This window comes from Lissotriton vulgaris, chromosome 10 (assembly GCF_964263255.1).
Source record: "Lissotriton vulgaris chromosome 10, aLisVul1.2, whole genome shotgun sequence".
NCBI lineage: Eukaryota > Metazoa > Chordata > Amphibia > Caudata > Salamandridae > Lissotriton > Lissotriton vulgaris.
The window spans coordinates 681,130,110-681,145,721 of NC_141698.1; positions in this window are offsets into that span (position 1 = coordinate 681,130,110).

Sequence of the window (15,612 nt, forward strand, 5' to 3'; positions counted from 1 at the left end):
GATACATAACAATCAATTCTCACCACTCCCCTGGGACATGGCAGGCAATAGTTGCAGAGGGGGTAGGATTGCAGAAATGGTGGCCTAAGTCCCCCCCCCATGATGAGTACCCATAACCCTCCTGGAAGAATCATACCCCTTGATACCATGCAGACATTCCCATAGTGCGGTCTAGACCTGGGGATTGGGGTAACAGAATGTAGCAGGGGTTTCCAAAATCACCAACTTAAAATACAGCTTTTCATGAGTGACCCCTCATTTATTTAATCACCTGTGGATCCGACCTTTCGTGTGTCAATCCCCAGAGACAATGGTACGGTTCCCTTTGTTCTCTTTCTCCTAAAAGCTTGCTACTACCTTTGTCAGACAGAGACACTATCTGATCCCTTAACTCCACTATGTCACCCATTAAACCGCGAAGCATAAAATAACATTCCTTTCATGGGGTTCTGGAAACATCACTAAGGGGCCCTTCGCTTACATCAACATCAGGACAGAAAATCGAAAAATGATTATGGCATCCAATTGCCACATCATTGTCATCTGCCAAGGGAGTTTTAGACTCACATGAGAATAAGGGATCAGCATGTATTTCCTCAGACTACAACCCCTGCCCACTCTTGACTTTGTGGAACATTTTTGGAATATGCTTGGGGGCCACAACTGGGGGAGAGTTGCCACGTTCTGGTAGGGCAGGATTTACAGTAGCCGCACACTCTGTAATAAGATTGCCAAAATGGTCAGACACACAGTTCCCAGTGGATGATTTCAGAGGCTTCTTTTTGGTTTTAGAAGGGATGGGCATCTCTTCCCTTGCTTTCCTCTTTTCCACAGTAGAATTGCAATAGAGATTTTGCCAAAAGAACCACTATAGCACCATGGTTCTACTAAATCTTGGCAGACACTGTGAGGAGTGCAACAAGAAGGAGACAGGGTATGGCAAAAGTTACTCCTACTGTGGCCAAGGTAAAAACAAAGAACAATGGGGGCTATCAAACCATTGGTGGAGATACCAGGCAATGGTCATAGCAGAGTACCTCAAAATGGAGCACTTCTTTGGTAAACCAAGGGGTGGCCCAGCCCAGCCTTCTACATCTGTGGCTTGCCTTTGAACTGGACTTCACTTGGCCGCTGCCTGTGCGTGGCCCACTCTGCAGGGGAGGACCTTGTGCTTTCTAGCACTAACGTGGGACAACACGGGACATCTGGCAAAGTTACAGGAACCATCTCCTGGGACCTTGGTGACTGCAGGGCAATGGAGTACACCCCGTGAGTGCTATTGCAACCTGAACTGTGGGAAAGTACCTTGTGCTTTAAAGCACCAACTTGGAACAACATGGGACAGCTGGAAACATTGCAGGGACAACCTCCTGTGGTCCTGTTTACTGCTGGGCAAAGACGTCTTACCAGTAAATGCTGCTGCAACGCACACTGTGGAAGAGGACTTCACGCTTTATAGCACCAATGTGGAACAAAACAAGACAGTTAGAAATGTTGCAGGAAATGCCTCCTGGGGCTCCGGTGACTGCTGGGTAATGGAGTGCTGCCCTTTAATGCTGCTGCGACCAGATTAGTCAATACATGGATAGTGAGCTAAATGGAAATCCTGTCTCATTCCTCATCAACACTAGTGGTACCTGCTCTACTGTGAGAACAGCAGAGTTTCCCAACCAATCCTTCTCGGGACAAATAATTCAAGCTGTAGGAGTTGCCAATAAACAACTAACTAGCCCAGTTTCAGAAGTGGTGCCCGTCATGATAGGGTCCTTTGAGGAAAATCACAGATTTTGATGTGTGATTCTAGTCCAATAAATCTGCTTGGATGAGATCTTTGTGCAAGCTGAATAGTTCCAATTACCGTACCCCATATGGTACTGAAATATAGACTCATGATGAGGACATTGCCTTTACATTCGTCAGACAGAGCTCAGAAATGGGATTGTTCCCTATGTTGACAAAAGGCAACTTGCCCCAGAATTGAAAGACACAGTGCTATGTTGAGTCTGGGACTTTTCAGGTAAAGCCATCAGATTTGTCAAAGACGTTAAACCAGTCTGCTTAATGGTAAAGCCAAATGCTGAGTACCCAAGAATCACACATTATAATCTGATCCCTGAAACTGTTGCTGGGATTACACAATTGTAATCGAACCAATGATTGAGCAAGGCATTCTGAAAGAGGTTATGGGGAGTACATGTAACTCGCTCACTTAGAAACATATGGCAGCCTTTTGGGATATCTGGTCACAATAGACCGGCTAAAATTCAAAGCTTCATGCTGACCGCGATGGAGCCCTAAGCGGCTACCACTCGCGGTAGGCCCGGTTACAGATTTTACATTCGGACTTAGAAAATATTCTGGAGCTTTTCTTCACGGGGTCCAGCCAGTCTGGATTTGGTGAGGGTTCGCCAGATTGCCTTGCGATGAGCTCCCGGTCAAACGTATTGGAAGTCCGAACTCTGGAGCGTTTCAGCGGGGCAAACCCAGGATCCAGGTCGACACTTGGTTGAAGGCAGGTGGCTTGGCTTTCGCGAATGCTCCCGGTCACCTTTTCTTCGTTCTGACTTAAAAACATTTACCAAGCTTTTTCTTGTGGGGTCCCTCGATACTCTTCACCAGGCCGGAATCAGTGAGGGTTCACTGGCTTTGTATTTCTTCTACTCCTGGTCAAACTCTGGAAGTGGGACCAATGGAGCTTTTAGAGGGAAGAACCTGGATGGATTGGCCGTCTCGCGGTTGAAGGCAGGCGGCTTGGCTGGCCAGTTTGAGTTGCTCTCTCTATTGAGCTTTTTTTTAAAGTTGCTCCAAAGTTCTCCAAACTTCTTGAACTTCTTTCTGAAGTTCCTCAAGGGGTCCCAAAGTGTCTCAAACTCACTCCAGGGGTCTAGAAGCTCCAAGATGGTCCTTGAAAGTTAAGGACTACAGTTCCCAGAATCCACTTGGACAAAAGGTTTACAAATCCACTGGTGTTGTCCAGGTTGAGGATTCTTGGTGGTGATGGTACAGGTGAGCTCTGTTAACCTGTAGCTTGCAGGGAGTCTACTCTTTAGTTTCTTTGCAGCAAGGTAATCCACAGGGCTGTAGTTTCAGCTGGTGCAATCTTCAGAGAACAGGCATTAGAACATTGCACTCCCACTTCTCAGCATGGCAACATCTTGCTTCCTTAAGTTTCAAGCAGCAGATATGAGAGGCTTGGCTCCTCTCAGATACTTATTCCCAGTTCTCTGGGCCCAGCAGGAGGTCACTGCTGACCAATAGGATCAGGCCAACTCCCCAAGAATATGAACCACATCCTGTAGAGTGTGGAATTATTTTGTCCCAGAGTGCACCAAATCCTCAAAATTGATAATGGCTGATTTTCCAGCAAGGAGGTAAGAGCTGGCTAAACCCACCACTAGGATGGCTAATTTTCATAAACTCTCCCCCTTGCATCTGTGCATTCCTTCCTTAAGCCTAGCTCTGGCTGAGGTGAAAAGTTTAGAGTTGTAAATGATACTAAGGTCTCCTCTTCTCTTTGAAGACCATGGTTTACAACTCCTCCCCCTACTCTGGCATTCCTGTGTAGCAGCACACTGGCCTCCCAGCAGAGCTGGTTAACCCCAGGGGCACTTTATCCCCTCTTCAAGGCAGCCTAGCTAATCAACATAACTATGATCCATCCGGACAGACCACTGGAATGCTGAATCTGGACTTACAAACTAGAAAGTCTTGCATGTACGCTTTGGGAGAAATTCAACCATATCATATTATTGAGTTATTAATACCAATTGGGGAGCCACATAGGCTAACATAACAGGAAGTTATTAACTAATAACTCTTTATATGAGAGGGATAGAAGTAATATTCAAAGACTGCATAAAGCGGATTTCATTTTCTGATAACTCAATATGTATTTCAGGTATTCACATGCATTGTTAGCTTTGAATACATACATTACTGTACTAGATATAGGTGGAACAGGAGCCTGAGAAAAGGACCTTAACAAAGGTAAACAGCACCATCGTAATTTGGCGGGGGGAGATTGCTGTCAGATGGCGGAGGGCCCGGCTTGCTGTGGCAGGCCTTCATCCATCATAATCACCCCCAAAGTTATTAAAATGTAATGAATACCCACCCTTTACTCCTTTAAAAGTAAAATCAAAACACACAAAAATAAGCAACTACCCAAAATAAAAATCAAATTATTAACATTAATTAACAACTGTATATTAATTAATTAAACAAAAATTACTTCCCACACTTAGCTCCTATAAACACCTCAGCACACACCTAAAACTAAATAAATAATTACCATAATAAACTTTTAATTAATTTAATTACTATCAATTAAAAAAAATGTATAATACAAAATGAATAAACTACATAACACCCTTTAACCCTATAAATCCCAAAACACACACCTAAAATTAATTACACAAATACCATAATTATTCATTTCTAAATTAAAAAGGAATTACATCCCACCCTGTACACTTATAAACACCACAACACACACCTAAAATTAATTAAACAAGTACCATACTTAATTACCAATTGCTTAATTAAAATTCATTAGCAACCAATTATTACTTAGTTAATAATACATTTCTTTCCACATTTAAAACTATAAAATATCAATTAAACAAATATTAATGAATACAAAATAAAATAATTAAATTACCTCACCACACCCTATTCCCCTATAAACCCACAACCCGCTATGGAACTAAAAATGCCAAATTCAAATATAAAAAAAACAATTAATAACTACAAAAAATGTAACACATTTATTAAAAATACAAACAATTCTCATGTAAAAAAATTACATCACATACATATAAAATATATACTAAAATACAAAACATTAATTTAAAAGAACAATATTTTTAACAACTATATTTTTGCAATCAATATTAAACACTTCGATATTGTTTTTAATCGATATTACTTACCTTAAGTCGATATTCTTGACCACGATATTCTTCCTGTTGATATTTCTGAACCACAATATTTATTACTCGATATTTGTGCAACTCAATATTTTTTACGTGATATTATGTCTGCACCATGGCCTGAGGAACCCTCTATGGTAATAAAAAAACACTACCATGGAGATTGCATAACCCAGGAAAGAATCTGGCATGAAGCAGCTGGTCACACAGCACTGTGCCTGCCCTCAAAGTGGGTAGGATGGCCAGATGAACAATGTTTTGCTTCCACCAGCAGGAGGAAAGAGAAAAGACTGCTCCTATCTGGCAGGTGCACAGAGGGAATCTTGATGACTAGCACATGGTCCCAAATTACACAGGCTGTGTGCTGGGTACCAGCAAGGGTCTTGGGGTTTCCATGCTGGTCCACAACAAACCAGGATGCTGTAGGATTCCCAAAGGGACAGAATCACGCAACAAAACTAAATGGTGCTGTGCAAGTCCACAACAAATTAGGTGAAACAAGGGGATGGCAAAGCTGATTTATTATTTACTGTTTCCCAGTAAGGCACACCCCATAAGGCCCTTCTTGTTAATTTGCATATTTTCTCTCTTTTGTGGTGTCTAAATCTAGGTAGGGGCACCACCAACATATTATTAGAGTGGTTGGAGGGGTGGGTTTGCAATGAGTGCAGAACCCCCCAAAATGATTTTTACAAGTAACCCTATGTTTCCTGGGATGCATAGAAAATAAACATAGGAAAGCGTTATGATGTTTTTAAGCATTCCCACTGTTGGAGCTTTTGCTCTGCAGCTGAGGATCTGAGGGATCCCTTGTTGTTGGTTTTATGATTTTATTACATGCCCTGAGGATTGTAAAAGAAAGACTTAAGTACGTGTTTATTGTTATTTCAAATGTACATGCTTTATTTAAAGGTTTATTAAGCAACATTATTGTCAGTATTATCATATTTTGAAATCACAAAGTAATGAAGTAATACTATAAAAAAAGTGATACCTTTTAGCTGCATAATTTCTTTTCCTGTGGAATCATTTATTCACCTTGTAGCATAATTGGGTGCTTTACTCCTGCATGATTCCAGTGACCCTGGTAATAGCACTGTGTGTTTTCACAAGGAGCATACCAGCACACAAAGTTGGAGGGTCTATTATGTGAATGTGTGCTTCTTGAGATCAAAGGTAGATTTTTGGCTTTAGGAAATTAATTTTATACTGCCAAAGGTCCAGCAGCTCCACCAACAAAAAAACTTTGCATAAGCCATGACAATAGAATGCTGTGGTTTTTGAGAATGGGTCAAGGTGAAGTAATGCTGTGTTTTTTAAATCTTTTTTTAGTATCATAGGGGAAACTGCAGATCCAGGAAACCAGATAAGTATTTTGTGTATATCTACTGTTGTACACAATTTATACGTACACACCCATTTATATACACACTTCTGCTTTCTACATTGGACAGTGTTTTAGAAGGAAGGTTTTAGCCTGTCAGCATAGAAGGAGTTTTGGTGGATGACTGCTGCTGAGGTCCTAACTTGGGATATGGAGGACAGTTAATGGAGCACAGGTAGTCATGCTGTCCGTTTACAAGCTCAGTGTGTGTAGCAGAGCACCCATAGCTGTGGCAGCAATCACAGATGAAGTTGTCACTTTGTAGCCCCCCAATTTAGTGCAGCCCCAAATTTCACTGCTTACTGGCAATGCAAGATGTAAAGTCGATCCAGTGAATTGTTTTTGACAATTGACTATGTCCTTCTCATTTTGGATGTTGACTTGCTTGAGCAAATTGTGCAGAAAACAAGTTTGCCTGCTGAATACTATCTTAGGAGCATGGAGGCACTGTAGAGCTTCATTCTAGGGCACATTGTTGGACTCCCACTGCACTTGGGGAGAGTAGTTGGCCTAACGGCTAGGGCGGTCGACCTCAAATCTGGGGAACTGTGTTCGAGTCTTGGCAATGACGCTGAACATCCTGTGATTCCTGTCAAATCACTTATCCTTCCCGTGCCTAACAAAAATTAATGTGTCCGCATGTAATGCAACTGTACATTTATACTGCTCTGTTCTGTTCACTTTGCCTTTCCCTGTCTGGGTCTGCTGCCTGGAATGTATGATGCGTGCCTGCATCTTACATCCTGGGTTCCAGATTCCAGGCCAACTGTATTATAATATCTGTATCTGAACCTGTACTGATGTGCTGTGCTTCAACTCCTATTCAAGTATTAAATTATTTCGTGAAGTTCAACTATAAGCCTCCTTGGATCTTTATATTGGCGACGAGGTAAACCCTGCTATTTCTGCCACTATCCTTGAAGCACAGGAGCAGAAATTTTAATTTTTGAGACCGGATTACAAAAGAAGAAAACCTGAAACTACCTTTTCATCCTCTTTTTCTTCAAGATAACACTGAATAATCCTACCACGTCGTAATTGCGAAGATTTACGACCTACCAGTGTTCAATTACATATTTTTCAAAGCTTTTCGTGTTTTTCAACGGAAAAAAAGAAAACGACAAGCGGTACATGAAAACCACCGCTTCTACCTTCGTGTGTGGCGCATGTCCTGGCGTTTCCAGCGCTTCTACTCCGGCAGATTGGTGATGTAGAGAACTGTTTTTGTCTAATTTAGTGCCTTTTCCGATATTTGTGTTGCAGTGCGCGAGGCTGTTGGCAAGCTCGAGGCATCTCCGGACGTCAACACGCGCTGCGTCATCATTACGCGCTGTGTCATCATCACGTGACACGTCCCTGCCGTCACCACGCTGCACGTCTCAGCGCCATCTTGTGTATCCATAGCAACAAGATACACAGCTTACCGGAGATGCTGAGAAGTCGATGTTTATGCATTCTTGATCGGAATTTGCACGCCGGAAGGTAAAATAAACTATAATTACACGCTGGAAGATAGAATAGACGATATTTTCGCTGTTCTTCATTTTCAAGTACTTTTACCAATTACGTTCATTTTTAAAGAAAAAGGAATTAAAGGATTTCACTTCCTTTTTCAAACACTTGACTACTATCCTACTACAGAAAAGAAAAACGTTATATTTTACTTTGCTTCATTCATTTTGTGTAAACTATTACTTTTAAGAAACTGTTTTTTTTTAAAAAAAGAGTACCTCTACTTTACTCTAGCCATTATGCAATTTGACCCACCTTCAAAATTTTTGCAAACTAAAGGAGACCCACCCATCCCTTGGACCAGATGGAAGGAAGAGTTTTTTACTTACCTTAAGGCTATGGATGGTGAGAGTATGTCAGCGGAAAGAAAAAAGAACATTTTTTTACATTGTCATGGGTCAGAAGGACAACTTGTCTTTAGAACTTTACCTCCTGTGAGATCTGGAGGTGATTCAAATGTTTATGATGAGGCTGTGCAGAGAATAGAGAGAAGATTTAAACCAGTAACCAGTGTAGCCTTAAATAGGTTTAAGTTTTATACTAGAGTACAAGAGGAGAATGAGTGTTTTGATGATTTCTTAACTGCTTTACGTGCACTTTCCCTCCATTGCAATTTTGGTCTAATAACTGACGAAATGATTAGAGATCAAATTGTGGTGCATGTAAAAAACAAGAAGGTACAAGAGCAGTTATGGATTTTAGGGGATCCAAGTTTAGAGACTGCTATTAGTACAGCTAAAGCTTTAGAACAATCCGACAAGCGGATTAAATCCTTAGACAAAGCTTCTGTTCATACTACTCCTTCCACATCCACTGGTGAAGTTAGCACAGTAAATGTGAAAACTCAAATTTCTAATAAATATGATAGCAAAGGTAAACAGTTTTACTGCTTTAGGTGTGGAAGTCCAGATCATATAGCTTCTTTTCCACAGTGTCCCGTTTGAATAGACAATGTAATAAATGTAATCGCACTGGACATTTTTCTAAATATTGTAAAACTTCTGTTAAGTCAATTAACGATTACAAGAAACCTTCTTCTAATACTCCCAGACGTACTAATAGTAATGTATCTTACGTTGCGGAGAGAGAGGATAATGATTCTTCTGTTAGAGAATCTGGTATCGTAATTTCTATACAAACCTCGTTTTTTGATATGACACTAGCAGATAGTCTACCATCTCCAAAGAGTCTAGTGAACATTCTAGGTAAAACTCTTGAACTCATGGTGGACTCCTGTTCTCCGTGGACCATAATTACTCGTGATTATTGTGTGGAGTCATTTGGGAATCTGGTTGATGTAAATTCTTTGTGTGAACCAGATATTGATGCCTATAATTTTGACACTTCCAAGATCAGTTTTATAGGTTTTAAAGAAGTCCCTATTATTGTAAAAAACAATTCTGCAATTATTAAGATGTATGTAGCATCCAAAGGTGTAAATGTCCTAGGTTGGCGGGATCAAGCTAAGTTGGGGATCTCTTTGAATCCTAGGTTGAAAGATCCTGTGTGTGTACTAGCTATATCTGATGGGGACTATGACATAGCATCTATGTCTAAAGAGATATCTGACGCCTTTCCCAATGTCTTTTCTGAAAAACTTGGGATGTTGAATGGTTTTACACACAAAATCAAAGTCAAACGGAATACTGTGCCTCTGAAGCAGAAGTTAAGAGGTGTTCCCATTAGTGTCAGGGAAGAGCTCAGAGTCATGCTTGACAACATGGTCAAGGATGGTGTCATCGAGGAGGTAGAATCCTCTGAATGGGTTTCGCCTATTGTTTTGGCGATTAAACCTGACAAAACTATTAGGTTGTGTGTAGACCTGAGAGCGTTAAATAAATGTTTGGTCATAGACTGTCACCCATTACCTAACATAAATGAAATGTTGTGCATGCTTGATGGAGCATGTGTGTTTTCCACATTAGATCTTAGGTCTGCATATCACCAGATAGAGCTCACGGAAGACTCAAAGCACTTCACCGCTTTCATCACTCCCCATGGATTGTTTCAATTTAAAAGGATGCCTTTCGGCCTAGCGTCGGCCGCTTCTGTTTTCCAGAGGGCAATGTATCATATATTCAAGGACCTGAGTGTCTACGTCAAATGCTTTCAGGATGATATTCTTGTTTTTTCAAAAAATGTCTCTGAGCATGATAGTCACCTTAGGGAGGTTTGTTCCAGGTTGGAGAAGTTTGGTTTGACTATCAAAGCTAGTAAGTGCAAGTTTTTTTGCAAAACAGTAGACTATTTAGGCCATTCACTTTCAGGGGATGGAGTTGTACCCAAAAAGAATCTTGTGGATGCTATTGTTAAGGCTCCTTCCCCGGACAATAAGGAAAAATTACTTTCATTTGCAGGGCTTTGCGAATATTATAGCAAATGTATCCAAAATTTTGCAAGCAAAATGGAGCCTCTTAGGGAACTAACAAGGAATTCAGCCAAATTTATTTGGTCTGAGAAGCAGGAACAAGCTTTTAAACAAATCAAAGAGGAAATTGTTAATGCTCCTACTTTGAAGTCCTTTTGTGTTAACAAGAAATGCATTATTACAGTCGATGCCAGTCTTTATGGCATTGGTAGTGTGTTAAGTCAGTCATCGGGTAAGGATGAGTGGTGTGTTGCCTTTTCCTCGAGGACATTGTCTCCTACGGAGAGAAGGTACTCCGTGATTGAAAAGGAACTTCTGGCCTGCATTTGGGCTGTCGAACGCTTCAGGAATTATGTTTGGGGCAATCGTTTTGTACTACGTACAGATCATAAACCCTTGGTTGGGATTTTATCTCCTGGAGGCGGATGGAACTCCACAGCGCGTATAGCTCGTTTGTCTTCACGCCTTCAGGAGTATGATTTCGAAATTGTGTATGTTCCTGGTAAGTGTAATGTGACTGCAGATTTCCTTTCAAGGTTCCCTTGTGAGGATTCTCCAAAGGTGGATAATGACATCGATGTTGTTGCCTCTGTTGGAGATTGTGTTTCTAAGGAGTTCATTTCTTTGTCGGAAGAAGAATGGTTTGTTGAACTTGGCAAAGATGTGGTTTGTCAACATCTGTTTGATTTTGTTAGGAATGGTTGGCCATCCTGTAGGGGTGTTTCTCCGGATATAGCTCCCTTTTGCCAAGTTTCATCGGAAATTGAAGAGTTTTCTGGTCTACTTTTCAAGGCTGGTAAATTAATTCCGCCCCAATCCTTACAAGAGAAGATTCTGCTTCTCGCTCATCAGAGTCACATTGGCATGTCATCAATGAAACGTCTGATTAGAGAGAGCTTTTGGTGGCCGGGAGTGGACAAAATGGTGGATAGGCTAGTAAGAGATTGTTCGCATTGTGTTAACAGTGATAAAATGCTTCATGTGACCTCAGCTCCCCTCAAGCCTGTGTCCTGGCCCACCTTTCCCTGGCAGAAGGTGGGATTTGATATATCTGGCCCATTTAAACAGTTGCCTTACAATGCTCGTTATGCTTTAGTTCTGGTGGACTACCACTCCAAGTGGCCCGAAGTAAAGTTTGTCAGTACTGTTTCTTCTCACTCGGTTATTCTTTTTCTTAAGGAAGTCTTTGCTAGAGAGGGATTTCCTGAAACTTGTGTCACAGATAATGGGGTTCAGCTTGTTTCGGCTGATTTTGAGAAATTCCTCAGTACATGTGGCATCAAGAATTACACCACCTCTCTGTATGAGCCTAGGGAAAACGGCCAAGTTGAACGCTTTAACCGTGTCCTTAAGGATTGTTTGAATGGTGTGCAGACTTCGGATGATGGTTGGTTGGATGTTGTGAGGAAAAGGTTGTGGACATATCGTATCACCCCTCACTCTGTTACTGGCGTTAGTCCCTTCAGACTCCTTAAGGATAGGGAGCCTCCTTCTGATATATGTCCCTGGTGGATTAAAAAACTTGATGTAAATAATTCTGCTTTGGACCTTGCTGCTGTGGCCAAACGGGTTGAAAACAAACAACTACAAATGAAAACCCTGTTTGATTCCAAAATGAAAACCAAAGATAGTGATTTTGTGGTGGGGGAATGGGTGCGAATTAAAAAACCTGGTTTTCTAGTCAAGGGTTTTTCTAAGTTTTACCCTCCTATCAAAATTGTTAAAGTTTTTAAAAATAGCGTTGTCACGCAGGATGGTAGAGTCTGGAATGTCCGCAGAGTGGCTAAGTATTACAATGTTGAAAATGTACGTGGCTCTCCTTCTTCTGCTCTTGATTACTGCCAAAGGAGATCTGATGTTTTTCCCACTATGTCTTCTCCCAATGCTGTTCATGTAGATTCTTCTGTTGCTTCTAGAGTTAAGGCTTGCAATAGACAAAAGAATGTTCCCAGCAGATATTTAGATTAATGCGCTCCCAACTTTCCCTTTCTTTTTTTTTTAGGGGTAAGATGTGTTGCATTCTGTTGTACATTTACACTGCTCTGTTCTGTTCACTTTGCCTTTCCCTGTATGGGTCTGCTGCCTGGAATGTATGATGCGTGCCTGCATCTTACATCCTGGGTTCCAGATTCCAGGCCAACTGTATTATAATATCTGTATCTGAATCTGTACTGATGTGCTGTGCTTCAACTCCTATTCAAGTATTAAATTCTTTCATGAAGTTCAACTATAAGCCTCCTTGGATCTTTATATGGTGTTATTTAAAGCGTTCTGATACCCTACCGGGTCAAGTTTGCGCTACAGACTCGAACCTAGTTTTTTCCAAGAAGAGTCCCCATATTTGCCGAACACAGGTACCCAACTGCAGTACTTTCAATTGGTTAACTAAAAAGGGCTACCTCATTGTGTAAATATCTTGTATATATTCTACAGAACAGCTGTGTAAAAGTCGATTGGGTAATGTCTGCAGTGTCCTTGTGTGCATGTAATTTCGTAAATGTGATTGTTCCTCGAGCGTCTTCATCCACAAATCTGTGATATCATGAATCCTCATCAAGAGAAGATGGCGAGACTAAAAATAGGTGAATCTCTGCCAAACAGAGGGGGCTTCTCTTTAGATAAATCATCTAAGTGCTTCTTTGTTTAGTGGAAATGTCCTGGTATTTCTCTGCATCAAAAACTTGTCACCAAAATTAGTGGAAAATTTGCATTTTCACCTCTTGCTTGTTGAAAGCAGAGCTGAGTTTGCTATGGCATGCCGGGAGTGGTGCTCCGGCCATGCAAAGCAAATTGCAATGTCCTGTGGTTAGGCACCCCAGGACATTGCTGGAGTCGGGCCTGGGGGGTGGCGGTCACTAGGGCCATAGAGGGTTCCTGGAAGGGGTCAGCCTGGTCACTCTCCAATGTTAACTTTAGCCCCGGAATGTGGTGGTTCCTGGGGCTGGGGGTCTTCAACGGACCCCCTTTAATATTGTGTTTGTGTCCTGGGGTGGTGGCAGTCCCTGAAGCAGAGATGGAGGCAATAGGGCCTCCCCCACATTTCTTTAAAAAAGTTTGCCCCAGGGCGTTGGCCATCTCCGGAGCTTTTAAGGATTCTAGAAGGGAGGGTCCATGCTTCTCTATTCTACTTATTTATACATGATCCCGGAAATTACATTGCAAGTTGTTACAACGACTTGCTGTTGGGGGTGCGCTGGTGTTGGATACACAATCTAATACCTTCCCTGCGGTTGCACAAACTGAAGTAGGAGTGGAAACCAATTTTATTTCTAAGTCCAGCGCACACCCTACAGCAAGTCGTTGTAATGACTAGCAATGTAATGGTGTGCGTGGTACCAACACGGTCATGGTAACAACGGCGTTGTAAAGGCATGCAATGTATTTGCATGCATTGTAAACAGCCATATTCGTTGGCAGCCAATCAGATCTCGGGCATCATTTAACAAAAAGGTCCCTTTCTGGACCAAGAGCTAACTGTTAAGGGTTAAATAATGTTAGGGTTTCAGGATATTCCACTGAAGGAAATATACATATACAATATATGACTTTGGTTTGATTATTGCTAGAAATTAACATTAAAGAACTGTCATTTCTTATTTCCTGCCATTCTGCATTTGATAGTGCTTGTTTGCTTATTTAGAATGTGTTGTAAGCAAAGGTTCGGCAGAGAAAAGATGTTTTTTGGCACGTGTTAACTGTCAGCGCTCTGACCCGTGCAGCATGTGCTATGCAAATTGCCAGTAGGTATAAATATGATGCAGCCCTGGAAACGGCGCTTCGCTTCAACAGAGCGTCATCGCGAACACTGCTGCTGAAGCTTCTGCCGTCCATCAAGATTCCAGGCCTTGACCCCGCCGCGTCTGGCATTCCTGAGTCCTGAAACCATCCTAAAGGAGATCGCTTTTTGCCGTAAGTGCTCTCGTCCCGCCCGCCTTCAGTGCATTCCTCCCTTCATCACAAGCCCCCTCGTTTCCCTTCTGACCCCCTCCGTATTGCCTCTTCCCTCCTCCCTTTTCCCGAACTTACCTCTGACAGCCTATTCTGTTAGTCTTCTGTTCTTTACTTGCTTGGAGATTTCCTTTCCCGTATCGGACCGCATTTCCTCAGCTTCGCTTCCCTTCAGTCACGTCACCTTGTGTCCCTGCAAAACAAAGAACTGATTAAAGGAAAAGTTGTGTTACAAGGAAGGAAGAAAGAACTTGGTGATAGACTGTGAACTTAATAGGGAATATTAAACTTTGGTTAATTCAGCTTCGGGACTACCAATGAACATTAGGACAACAAGCATTGGCCCATTCAACAAGCATTGTCCCATTCAACAAACATTGGCTCATTTTTAAAAACAATTGTTGTTTGGTTGTTACTTTGATGTGCGATCACTATATAGTGTGGTAAATCACAAGGTGTTTACTTTTACATGGTGCAGAGTTACTCATGAGACATCATTAGAGTGCATATTTTGGTTGTTTCTTGTTTTTCCTCTACTATCATTACAGATTGGACTCCCAAATCCAGTTAAAAACTGCAACAATCCAGGTATGCCAAGTTGTTAACTCGAGTTCAAAGTTTATACTAATACACTAAAATGAGAGAAAAGTAGAACATTCAAGGAATTGTATTTATTTTAATGAATGCTTGTTCTTACTCAAGGCTTTTCAAAGAAGGAAGAGTTTAGTGATTGTTGTAGAAGTGTAAGCCAGGGCTGAAAAAACAAAAGGTATGTTTCACAAGAGAATAACAAATAATTGCAAAGTTCATTGAGAAATCTTTGTACCGAAGTTTGGTATCCCTTGTACAGCAATAAATGTTTAAAGGCCCAGCACACTTATCTGAGAGACATCATTGGATCTGAAGAGCTCCTGTGTTTATTTTTGTTTCTCATTCCACTTCCCATTTTCCCTTATGGATAAATCAAAGTGTTCAAGAGTTAACCATCCTTGGCGCTTTGGTTTGTTCAAGGGGGAGTTGGGGGTTTGCAGCAAAGAAGAGAAACAAGAACCGGCAGTGTCGAGGTGTAAACTCAACAGAAAGCGAAGCCTCAAAACATTGTTTCTTTCCCTTGCTGCAAACCAAGAAGGATTTCAGAATGGATGTGGATCAGTTAACTCAGTTGGTTCAAAGATTGAATACAGAAATGCAGGAATTACGTTCTGAGAATCAGTCCTTACGGCAAGAACTGGATAAGACTAAAACAGGTTTTACAACCTGGAGAGACTCTACAGGAGAAGGGCGCAGTTATGTTTTAGCGCCTCCTAAGTTTGGGTTAACTGCTTTTGGTTCGCAGACTTATCGTACCCAGTCTGCCTCTGTCTCAGAACAACTGGTACAATTAACAGTGGTAACTCCCACTCCAGTACCTTTAGCAAATCCTGAATGATTTATAGGAGATTCTAGCAAGTTTACAACATTTATGAGTC